We start from the raw sequence: 13,285 nt of genomic DNA on the forward strand, positions 1-13,285 counted from the left end.
AGGTTTGATGAACAACCCCACCTGGTTATAAAAATATGGGCCTCCTTCAAAGACCCTATTGCGATCCTCCATGCAATTGAATGTAACCATGAAGTAGTTGTTTGCCAACAACATAATCTCCATTTCCCCTTCCGATGCCCAAATCCTCTAAGCCCAATTCTCCATAAACTGCAGAGAAACCCTCATCCCCAAAAATTTGTGGTAAAACAAATGCTTTGAAAAATATTCAACATCCTCGACAATCATATCAGGTGGAATTACTAATTTTGGCCTCTCTTTGCATCTCTCAAGACAGACGTTAAACTTTGAAATCTGGGATCCATTGGACACACTAACACCATCAACCCCTGAGTCGGGAGCAAAGAGATTATTATCAAAAGTCTTAACACCATGATTTGGGGAATGTGAACCCAAAGCTGCTCGAAAATCCAAGCTAAGAGAAGCCTCTAAAGCCACTTATCTCGAACCAACCATCATGCTTGATCAAAAACCCACACCCTAAGAGGATAAGGGAAAGAGAACACTCTCCCCGAAAACACCCACCCCACTCACCTCCCAAATGCAAGCCCTCCCTGCTACGCCAAAACCATAAAGCGTAGCAGAACAACAAAGCAGAAAAAGAAGGTAGAACTAGGGAGCAATAAACCCTGACCCCCCCAAGCCACCTCCTCTGGCACACGATACCGTTGGTTCAACGCCCCACCCTACAACACCGATCACACCTACCCACCTCATGACATAGATGAAATTGAAATGGTAAAGTCTCATAATCTAGCTGTTGGACCCAAGAATAAGAGCCCACACACATATCTATAACATCTGGAAAATGCTTACTATGATTAATTTTAACATAGATACGAGTGAAAGTCATTAGATTTCTCCCCAAGGTTTGCATTGAAGATCCAACCAACTTCCCAAGCAATGAAGTGAGCATCCACAACACATCCTCTTGACAACATTCCACTAGAAAATGAGGTAATTAAACCCACACTGGGATGCTATTCAGGATCTCCTCTGAAGGGTTAAATCCCACATGCCAAGGTTTGATGAACAACCCCACCTGGTTATAAAAATACAGGACTCCTTCAAAGACCCTATTGCGATCCTTCATGCAATTGAACGTAACTATGAAGTAGTTGTTTTCCAACAACATAATCTCCATTTCCCCTTCTAGTGCCCAAATCCTCTAAGCCCAATTCTCCATAAACTGCAGAGAAACCCTCATCCCCAAAAATTTGTAGTAAAGCGAATTCTTTGAAAAATATTCAACATCCTCGACAATCATCTCAGGCCGAATTACCAATTTTGGCCTCTCTTTGCATCTCTCAAGACAGTCGTTAAACTTCAAAATCTAGGATCCATTGGACACACTAACACCATCAACCCCTGAGTCGGGAGTAAAGAGATTATTATCAAAAGTCTTAACACCATGATTCAGGGAATGCGAACCCAAAGCTGCTCAAAAATCCAAGCTAGGAGAAGCCTCTGAAGCTACTTCTCGCGAACCAACCATTATGCTTGATAAAAAAACCACAACCTACGAGGATAAGGGAAAGAGAGAACTCTCCCTGAAAACACCCACCCCACTCACCTCCCAAACGCAATCCCTCCCTACCACGCCGACTCCACAAAATGTAGCAGAACAACGAAGTAGAAAAAAGAAGGCGGAACCAGGGAGCAATAACCCTCGACACCCCCAAGCCACGTCCTCTGGCACATGACACCGCCGATTCAATGTCCCACCCTACAACACCAATCACACCCACCCACCCCCAACCCACCAGAAAATGAGGTAATCAAACCCTCCCTGGGACCCTATTCGGGAGCTCCTTCGAAGGGTTAAATCCCACATGCCAAGGTTTGATGAACAACCCCACCTGGTAATAAAAATACAGGCCTCCTTTAAAGACTGTATTACGACCCTCCATGTAATGGAACGTAACCATGAAGTAGTTGTTTTCCAACAACATAATCTCCATTTCCCCTTCCGGCGCCCAAATCCTCTAAGCCCAATTCTCCATAAACTGCGGAGAAAGCCTTATCCCCAAAAATTTGTAGTAAAGTGAATGCTTTGAAAAATATTCAACACCCTTGACTATCATCTTAGACAGAATTACCAATTTTGGCCTCTCTTTGCATCTCTCAAGACAATCGTGAAACTTTAAAATCTAGGATCCATTGGACACACTAACACCATCAACCCCTGAGTCGAAAGCAATGAGATTATTATCAAAAGTCTTAACACCATGGTTCGGGGAATGCGAACCCAAATATGCTCGAAAATCCAAGCAAGGAGAAGTCTCTAAAGCCACTTATTGCGAACCAGCCATCATGCTTGATCAAAAACCCACACCCTAAGAGGATAAGGGAAAGAGAGCACTCTCCCTAAAAACACCCACCCCACTCACCTCCCAAACGCAAGCCCTCCCTACCAGGCCGACACCACAAAGCATAGTAAAATAGCGAAGCAGAAAAAGAAGGCAAAACTAGGGAGCAATAACCCCCGACACCCCCAAGCCACCTCCTCTGGCACACGACATCGCTGATTCAACGCCCCACCCTACAACACTGATCACACCCACCCACCTCATGACATAGACAAAATTGAAATGGCAATGTCTCATAATCCAATTGTTGGATCCAAGAATAAGAGCCCACACACATATCTATAGCATCTGGAAAAGGCTTACTATGATCAATTTTAACATATATACGAGCAAAAGTCATTACCTTTCTCCCCAAGGTTTGCATTGAAGATCCAACTGGCTTCCCAAGAAATGAAGCGAGCATCTACAACACATTCTCTCGACAACATTCCACTAGAAAATGAGGTAATCGAACCCACACTGGGACTCTATTTGGGAGCTCCTTCAAAGGATTAAATCCCACATGCCAAGGTTTGATAAACAACCCCACCTGGTTATAAAAATATGAGCCTCCTTCAAAGACCCTATTGTGATTCTCCATGCAATTGAATGTAACCATGAAGTAGTTGTTTGCCAACAACATAATCTCCATTTCCCCTTCCGGTGCCCAAATCCTCTAAGCCCAATTCTCCATAAGCTGCAGAGAAACCCTCATCCCCAAAAATTTGTAGTAAAGCGAATTCTTTGAAAAATATTCAACATCCTTGACAACCATCTCAGGCAGAATTACCAATTTTGGCCTCTCTTTGCATCTCTCAAGACATTCGTTAAACTTTGAAATCTGGGATCCATTGGACACACTAACACCATCAACCCCTGAGTCGGGAGTAAAGAGATTATTATCAATAGTCTTAACACCATGATTCGGGGAATGCGAACCCAAAGTTGCTCGAAAATCCAAGCTAGGAGAAGCCTATGAAGCCACTTCTCGTGAACCAGCCATCATGCTTGATCAAAAACCCACACCCTAAGAGGATAAGGGAAAGAGAGCACTCTCCCTGAAAACACCCACCCCACTCACCTCCCAAATGCAAGCCCTCCCTACCACGCCGACACCACAAAGCGTAGCAGAACAACGAAGTAGAAAAAAGAAGGCAGAACTAGGGAGCAATAACCCCCAATACCCCCGAGCCACCTCCTCTGGCACATGACACCGCCGATTCAACGTCCCACCCTACAACACCGATCACACCCACCCCCCCGCGCACAAGCTAAAAGGCTTAGATATGAGCTGGGGCAGAGATGCCCTAGCTCGACCCCTGCGAATCCCGCACCTGCACGCCATCTTCTAAGCTCCAAAATTTGTGATTTATTGATTTTAGTAATGGATTGATTATTTAATTTGTTTAATTGGCGATAAATGATTTATTGCAATTGAGTAATTATTTAACAATAATTTATGATTTTATTAGTGATAGCGTTATTTTAATTTAACGATTTTTGATTATTTAATTATTCTCGCGTTTGCATTTACATTCATATTTATTGAGGATTTTGAGATTATATTTAATAATCAATGTCTTTAGTTGATCTTTGATTCATTGAGTTATTTAATTATTTCGCTTTATTGATCTTATTTATTTATTGATGATTTTAATCTTTATTTATTTATTATGGGTCTGATTATTTAAATAATTTTTATTAATAGTGATATTTTGAATATTTGGAAATAATAATAATGATAATAATGGTAAATATTAAATAACTACCCTATCTATTATATTATAATGTCGTAATAATATTTTGGTTATTATTATGTTGATTAGAGTAATATACTTTTATTTTGATTTTTATTTCTAATTGATATTTGAATATCCCATCAAAGATAATGTGAAAAAAATGAATTTGTTTTATGTCATAGTTGATGGAGGGGAATATTTTAAATAAAATATTCCCATTGGCTAATTGAGAGGCTAGGGCTTTATTGTTTTTCCTTTATTGATTTATGCTTGCCGTGAAAGCATTTTTTTTGCTCTCTCTCTAATTATCTTCTCCTACAACTTAGTGAACATAGGGGGTTTTTGTCTGCAATTGGAGCTTGGTTTTGGAGTGGAATTGTGCTGATTGTCAGAAGGACTAAGCAGGATTCTTCCATCAAGGGATTCTCTTCCATTACTTAGGGGAGAGGTTGGTTTCTATTTTCCCCTCTTTTCCTTATGTTTCAGATTTAAAATCTTGTGTGTATTTTATGTGCTTGGCTTTGTCTGAAGTGAATGTGGAGTTTATTCTTGTAATGTGATTTGAAATTGAACAAGGGAATGGGGATTCTGCTAATATCTGTGTGTTTTCAGTTATTTCAATGCAAATAGTGTGTGAATATTATTATGTGAAAACTGTGATTTTATAGTTTGCCCTTTTGTTGTTTATATTTCTTATTCTAGGTTGTCTGTTTATTGTTTGACCTACATATTATGGGTTGTCATTCACTGTTATCCCCGCATCGCGGGTTATCTGCATTTTATGTCACCCACATTCAATGGGTTTGTGAATTGAATTGTGCAACCCCATGTTGTTTATGATGCCATTGCACCCATATTCGATGGGATGTTGGCTTATTACTTGCCCCCCCCCTCATGCACATGTCTTGTCGCCCCTTTATTTTATTGTTGGGCACGTATTGTGGGATGCAACACCTATGATATATATTGTGGATGCTGCTCCACGATACATATCATGGGGGAAACACCCACAATACATGTATCATGGTTGTTGTATTATGGTTGCGACACCACAATACATATATCATGGTTGTTGCACCATGATACATATATCGTGGCTGCTGCATCGTGATTTGTATATCGTGGTTTGTAGTGCATAACACCCATGATGCTGGATTGTGAGCTTCATCTTGCCCACAACATGAGGTGTTACTGGTAAATGCCCATTCAATGGGTCTATTCGCTTGGTTTGATCGCTAGTCATTGTATTTATATATTTTGTATGATGTTGTAAATATATTGTTTTATTTGGTAATAGTATGCATTTTTAGAATTTGTTGTATTGTGAGTCTCTGTCGCTAGGCGACAGAAAGGTTATGTTTATGTAGAGTTGTATCTATTTGGAAATTTTATTTTGTTGTGTGTGTCTATGTATTGTGTGGTGCATGAGTTTACGTGTTTTAATGTAAAGTTCAGCTATGATTTTGGGTGAAGCACGCGAGTTACAACATGAGCTAAGCGTAATGTAAATGTTGCCCTATATTATTTTATTGTTTTCTATTATGGTCATCATATTACGTTATGTGTTATGATACATTTTGGAGAACCAGAGGCTGTCTTGAATTTATTGAGTTTTGAATGATTTTGGTTTTCATATTTGATGCCACCTTTGGGTTCATTGCACCATTGTTCGGGTGCAAGATGCATGTTGTATTGGGATGCTCTCATGTCATTTTGTCATGAGAATTGGTTTATCTATGTTGTTGATTTTAAGAATAGGAAGTGTGGAGACCTTGTTGGGTTTTTATTTGTTTTGTTACAATAGTATTATGACTTGACTTATATGTCAAGAGGCTCATCTCTCTTATGAGTTAATGTTAAGCTTTCATGATTGTGTGGTTGTGTATGGTTTGGTGCCACATGCTATTGCATTTCAGATTTACTTAGTTATCTTAGAGCAACCTGTAATGTTTTTTATGGGTCCATGTAAAGGGAGTGGGCTCCTTTGCGACATCCAGGGTCACAAGATATGGACTATCATGAGGTTCCTTGTAAGGATGCATGAAGTCCAAACCTCTTGGGCATAAGAGAGTTTACCTTATTTTAATCAATTGATGACTAATTAATGAATGAAAAATGGGTAGCTAGACAATTAAAAAGATAATAATTGATAGTGCCTCATGACTTAGTCCTAGGGAGGATGTTTTAGGTTGAGCATTAGAAGACCATTGAGATGGTAATCCAATCTCCCTTGGTCTCTCAAAGGTTGAGATGGCTCTGCATGCCCTTAGGCTAGAGCCTTGTTTTTGGTACAACATGTGATGAATCTCCCTTGTACACGTGTTTCCCTTATTTTTTACATTTGCATTTATGTCTTGATGATGTGTCGGCCTCTGGGAGTTACTTTGGTTGTTGATTTCATTGGTGTATGGTCCATGTGTATGTAGGTCTTTCTTGGTGTTAGTCCCTTTGGTCTTAAGCGTCAACCTTGTTGTAGTGTGTGTGTTGGGACCTAGTGACATCTCCTAGCTCGGGGGGTGGTTCCTTGTAGGTTCCATATTGGTCGAGTGGTTGGAGATTGTGAGATTTTGCCAAGATCAAGGGCACAATGAAAAGTATAAAAATAGAGACAAAAGAATGACAAGAACAAACTGTATTCTCATCAATATGAAAATGATCAACTGGATTCCCCAATACAATGAATATAGGCCTTCTTATATAGGCAAAGCCATATGGATGTACGAGCACACAATCATGACATGTGGCTCAATGAGAAACACGGGTAGGTAAAAAATACTAGGGGTAGGTAGGAGAAAAATTATAATATTCCACAAGATGTGGATGACCCACCGAATGTGGAGTGTAACAACAAAACAAGACCACAAAAGGTGGAATTTCTCCTACAAGCTCTATCCCTATGTGCACACTTCCCTAAGTGTCTCAAATCTAAACTATGAAGAAATGCATTATCCTAAGTTAACTTAAGTAAAGTGTAATAATATCCATAATGAATATTTATTTACACCAACACCCCCCCTTAAGTGCAACTTAGGGGAATGAAGACTCAAGTCAATAATGCAAGATGGGTCCCGGCTACTAGGCCATGATAGGTACCCATGTACAATATGCAAATGCAAGCAAAACTATGTAATGCAATCTCTCACAAATGAAGAAAGGGAGAAAATCCAGTGGGAAAAAACTCCCCCCAAAAGAGAGATGAAAGTACAAATGACTCTGAAAGAAGAAGGACAAAACCTCAAAGAGGAAAAAATGCCCCCCATAAGAGAGAAAGGAGAAGTCAATTGACCCCCCCTAATGACACATCCCGCACCCCCAAGAGAGCTCACAACTACTGGAACTTACTCTCGGTGAAAGGTTTGGTGAATATGTCTGCAACCTGCTCCACTATAGGACAATACTGCAAATCAATGACCTTCTCCTGAATCAGCTCTTAGATATAGTGCATATGAATCTCTATGTGTTTGGTCTGCTGGTGCTGGACCAGGTTCTTCGAGATAGCAATAGCACTCTGATTGTCGCAATGTAGAACTGTTGGCCGTGGAGTAGTGAACCCAAACTCTGTGAGAATCTGCTGAAGCCAAATGGTCTCAGTCGCTGCGTTAACAACACCTTGATACTCAGCCTCAGTCGAAGAGAGAGCAATATCATGTTTCTTCTTGCTCTGCCAACAAATGGGGCCCGAACCAAGGTGAAAACTGTAACCAAAAGTAGACTTACGATCATCAAGATCGCCAGCCCAATCGAAGTCTATGTAACCAACCGGGCGAGGTCCTATGCCTGCTGCATAGTGAATCCCATAGTGATGTGTACCTTGGATGTAATGAAGGATGAGTTTGGCGGCTTTTCAATGAAGCTCATGTGGTTCCTACATGAAGTGGGAAACCATGCCAACTGCAAATGAAATATCAGGGCGTGTATGGGTCAAGTAGATGAGACTACCCATAAGCTGACGATACAAAGTGGCATCAACTGGTGGAGAAGAACACTAAGCCTCAAGCTTAACTCCTAAAAGAAAGGGAGTCGGTGCAGACTTACAATCAACCATATGAAAGCGTGCAAGTAGATCAAGAGCATACTTGGGCTGCGATAGTGTAATCCCAGAAGGTGACTGTGAAATCTCTATCCCGAGAAAGTAGTGCAAAAGACCCAAGTCAGTCATAGAAAATTTGTCATGCAAAGCAGATTTGACCCTGCTAATGATGGATGCGGTACTCCCTGTAATGATCAAATCATCAACATAGAGCACAAGTATCAAGTGAGAGTCATCCTGTCGCAAAATGTAGACATTCGGATCAGAATGACACCTAGTGTACCCTATAGAGAGAAGAAAGGAATCCATCTTGGCATACCAAGCCCTGGGTGCCTACTTAAGGCCATAGAGAGATTTCCTTAGTCTGCAAACCAAAGAAGTATCCTGGATGAAACCCTGTGGCTGCTCCATATAAATCTCCTCATCAAGATCACCCTGAAGAAAAGCACTCTTCACATCCATCTGATGTACAACCCAACCATGAGCTGCAGCAATAGAAAGTGTTAGGCGAATGGAGTTCATCTTGGCTATGGATGCAAAGGTCTCAGTATAGTCAACACCTGCTACCTGGGAGAAACCTTTCACAACAAGTTGAGCCTTATACTTATCCACACTACCATCTACTGCAAACTTGGTTAGATAGATCCACTTACATCGAACCATCTTTCTCCCCTTAGGGAGATGGACTAAATCCCATGTGTTGTTCCTCATCAAGGAACTATACTCTTCCTCCATAGCTTGGTCCCACTCAGGAACCCTTGATGCTTCCCGAAATGTTTGTGGATCGGAAGTGGTAGCAATGAATGCATGTGGAAGATCTTGAAGCTGTGATCGAGTTCTCTGCGTATCTGAAGGATCCCCAACAAGACAACCCATAGACTCAAGTGTCTGTCGAGCCCAATGAGGTCTAGGTGGAGGTGGAGAACAAGGCTCTTCAACTGCAAGTGGACCCTGTAGAGGTGTAACCCTGCGAGTCAGAGTTGAAGGAGTCTCATCATCTAAATCACTAACATCACTATCCATAATGGAGTAAGGTGGAGGAGGTAGAGAGGCTAAGCTAGGAGAGCTTTCCTCAAAGTGAACACTCCTCTCAATGAACACCTCATGTGTCTCAGGATCCATCAATCTATATGCCTTAACACCCTCAGGATATCCAACAAATATGCAAGGTCGACTTTGTGGTTCCAATGCCTTACATTTCTGCAGAGGTATGTGAGCCCATGCTGGACACCCAAGGACTTTGAAATGTCTCACAATCGGTTTCCTACCAGCCCAAGCTTCAAAAGGAGTAATACCTTGCAAAGCTTTGAGAGGAACCCGATTCTGGATGTGTGTGGCACAACTGATAGACTCGACCCAAAAAGCGGGATCAAGAGAACGTGCATGAATCATACATCTAGCCATTTCTTTGAGAGTTCTATTCTTGCGTTCTGTAACTCCATTCTGCTGTGGAGTGTATGCTACAGAATGCTGAAGATCAATCCCCTCAAATGTACAAAAATACTCAAGTCTCTTGTTCACATATTCCCTTCCATTATCTGTATGAAGAATCTTCACCTCTTTCTCGGATTGCTTCTCCACACGAGTCTTGAAGTCCTGAAATCTGCCAAATACTTCACTCTTATGAATAAGAAAGTAGACCCAAGTGAAGTGGGAGTAGTCATCAATGAAGGAGAGGTCATAGCGGGCCTTACTAAATGAAGGTGCTGGAAATGGACCTGCTACATCGCTATGAACAAGTTGAAGAACTTCCAAAGCTCTCCAAGCTTTCCCCTTATCAAACTTTTCCTCGGGATGCTTGCCCATGGAACAACCTGAACATACACCCTCTGAAAAACTGATTCGAGGTAGGCCTGTGACCATGTCTTTAGTGTTGAGCTGCTGAAGATAGTGGTAGTTGAGGTGACCAAACCGCTCATGCCATAGCTTACTTTCTGAATTTGAATGAGTAAGCAAGGCCCTAGAAGGTGAACTTGGCACAAAGTGGGAGAATGAATAAAGCCTTGAGTTGTCATTGACTTGTCCCACTGCTACCAAGGCATCATCATCAAGTTCCTTTACCACAATTGAATCTGGTGTAAACTCAACCTTTTTCCCATTCCCATAGTGAGTGATTTGGTAGATAGAGAGAAGGTTGGTAGACAAGTTAGGAACATAGAGAACATTCTCAAATGTTCCACCATCCATGTCAATTGAACCTTTCCCTTCAACCTCTACTTGTGTATCATCACCTATGTAAATGTGAGGTACCTTAGATGGCTCCAATAAAGAAAACTGCTCCTTTGTACAACCCATGTGATATGAGGCACCTGAGTCAAGTATCCACTGTTGTGAAGAACTTGTTGTAGCCACAAATGCTTGCCCTTTTCCCTTAGACTGTGAGGAAGAGGAAGGAAATGAATCCTTCTTTGTGTAGGCGGATGGCAAGTTGATGTTGTTTTTCTTAAGAAGTTTAGTTAACTCATCAACTTGCTTTGTGTGGCATCGATTCTCATCATGACCATACTTCTTGCAATATGCACAAGTTGGTTTATCCTTCTTAGGTGGTGTCCCCTTCTTGGAAGAGGATGAAAAATTGCCTTGTGATGGAGAGGATGATTGTCCTTTTTCCTATTGTGGCTGTGACTTAGATTGCTTCTTCTTCTTGTTGGAATCTTTGCCTTGACTTCCTTGATTCCCTTGATTAGCCACCAAAGCCTTGGACTTTGAAGACTTGAGAAGCCCCATGTTCAACAACTTAGATTGTTCCAATATCAACATTTCTGTGAAAGCATCAAATGAAGGCATAACATAGGAACTCCCACTGTCAAACGATGAGTTTGGAAGCTAGACACAAATGCTGCATATTCTGGTGCAAGCTTGTCCAACAAGTTGAATATTAATTGAGCATCCTTTTTGTCAATTCCACAATCCTTAAGCTTTGCTCTTAGCTCATTTGCTTTGGTGACATAATCTTGGATTGTATCCAAACTCTTGGGATCCAAGTTGGTGAGCTCATTGTCAATCTTATAACCACTGATTTCATCAACTTGACCATACAATTTTTGAAACATATCCCAAGCATCTTTGATTGTAGTACACTTCTCAATATGAAAGATGAGGTCATCTGATACATACTTGCGCAAAGTTCCAAGAGCCATGCAATTCTTAGTGAGCCATTCTAACTGAGCATTAGGATCAGCCTTAGGATCAGGTGGTGCTACTATTGTTCCATCTATGTAATGCGTGAGACCTTTTTCCATTAATTTGCTCCATACTTTAATTTTCCATGATGCATAATTATGTGGAGTTAAAGGTGGAAATTTATGAGGACTCATTGCAACAAAAATGAAAGAGAACAAGGAAAGAGAGGCACAATCACACAAGACACCCCCCCAAATTCACTCAATCAAAGAACCCCCCCAAAAGTGATGTTTTGGCACTTTATACTTAGTGCGTGTACAATGGGCCACTTGCAAAAAATGACAAAGTGGACTTCTGATTTCAATTTTACAATTGCCTCAATAGGGCCAAAAGAGACTCAAACTAATAATGCAAGAGATCTAAACTAAGATCCAAGCAATTTACAAGTACCAAATAGGCCAAATAAGACCAATATCTGAAAGTATAATTTCTAATTAAAATCTCTAAAATCTGATCATAGATTATGAAAGTAGATGAAAAAACATGCACTTTCAAAAAAATGGCACCTGAAAAGGAGGTCGTATGAGCTCAAACGAGGCCTTTGAAGTTGCAGAATTGAGGATTGGACAGGTATAACTAAGAGAATCTAAAAATTATGAAAAACCTATGCACCAAAACCAGAAAATAACCACACCACTGCAAAGAGAATGAAAAATTAGCCCAAATAAAAAAAAATTGCACCCAAAAAGGAGCAAAATAGAGCAAGTTATGGGCCTCCAAAGTTGACCCAAAAATCCAGACTGCTCAACGGAGAGGGGTCTAAAAATTTCCAAAGAAAATGTTGACTAGGTGTCGATTAGGTGCTGACTGGGTGTTGCTGATTGGGCACTGACTGTGCGCTGCTGATTGAGCAGAAGCTGACTGGGCAGAAGGTATGGATCCCAAAAATAATTTTCAATTTTTTTTTTCAAACTGGAAAATAATTTTCAGAATTTTTTTTTTGAAAAAATCCAAAAATTCCGTACCGTACTGCTCCAATTGGGTAGAAAATTTCCTCCACACCCAAAAATCGATTTTTTGGCAAAATAGGTCGAATTTATACTCGATTTTTATGGAAACGGCCTCCCGGATGCAATGGTGAGGTTGGAAACACTCTAAGATGCCTCCAAAAAATGCAGTCCCCCAGATCCAAAAAATAGAAGTTTTCCACGATGTCTCCAAAAACCAATCAATGAAGTCCCAATGGCTCTGATACCATGTGAGATTTTGCCAAGATCAAAAGCACAATGAAGAGTATAAAAATAGAGACAAAAGAATGACAAGAACAAACTGTATTCTCATCAATATGAAATGATCTACTGGATTCCCCAATACAATAAATATAGGCCTTCTTATATAGGCAAAGCCATATGGATGTATGAGCACACAATCATGACATGTGGCTCAATGAGAAACGAGGGTAGGTAAGAAATACTAGGGGTAGGTAGGAGAAATATTATAATATTCCACAAGAGGTGGATGACCCACCGAATATGGAGTGTAACAACAAAACAAGACCACAAAAGGTGGAATTTCTCCTACAAGCTCTATCCCTATGTGCACACTTCCCTAAGTGTCTCAAATCCAAACTACGAAGAAATGCATTATCCTAAGTTAAGTTAAGTAAAGTGTAATAATATCCATAATGAATATTTATTTACACCAACAGAGATTTTTGCCATTGGAGTTTTTCCCTTGTTGTTGTTGTGCTTCTTATGTGTGGACTTGGATCTTTCTTCGTGATGGATATAGATTCTATGGAGCAGATTTATGTATTAACCTTTATGGTTTATGAGATGTACTTGTTATGTAATAGTATAAAAAACATTTGAAAGATTGAGCAATCTTAGGATCATACGGACTATGTAATAGTAGCATGTAGTATATCCATGATTATACATTGGACTTAGGCATTCAATGAAGTTCTTCATATGATTTTGTTATGTAATAGTTCATATGTAACATTGATTTATGAATGGCAATGCCAC

Source organism: Cryptomeria japonica, chromosome 3 (assembly GCF_030272615.1).
Source record: "Cryptomeria japonica chromosome 3, Sugi_1.0, whole genome shotgun sequence".
Classification (NCBI taxonomy): Eukaryota; Viridiplantae; Streptophyta; class Pinopsida; order Cupressales; family Cupressaceae; genus Cryptomeria; species Cryptomeria japonica.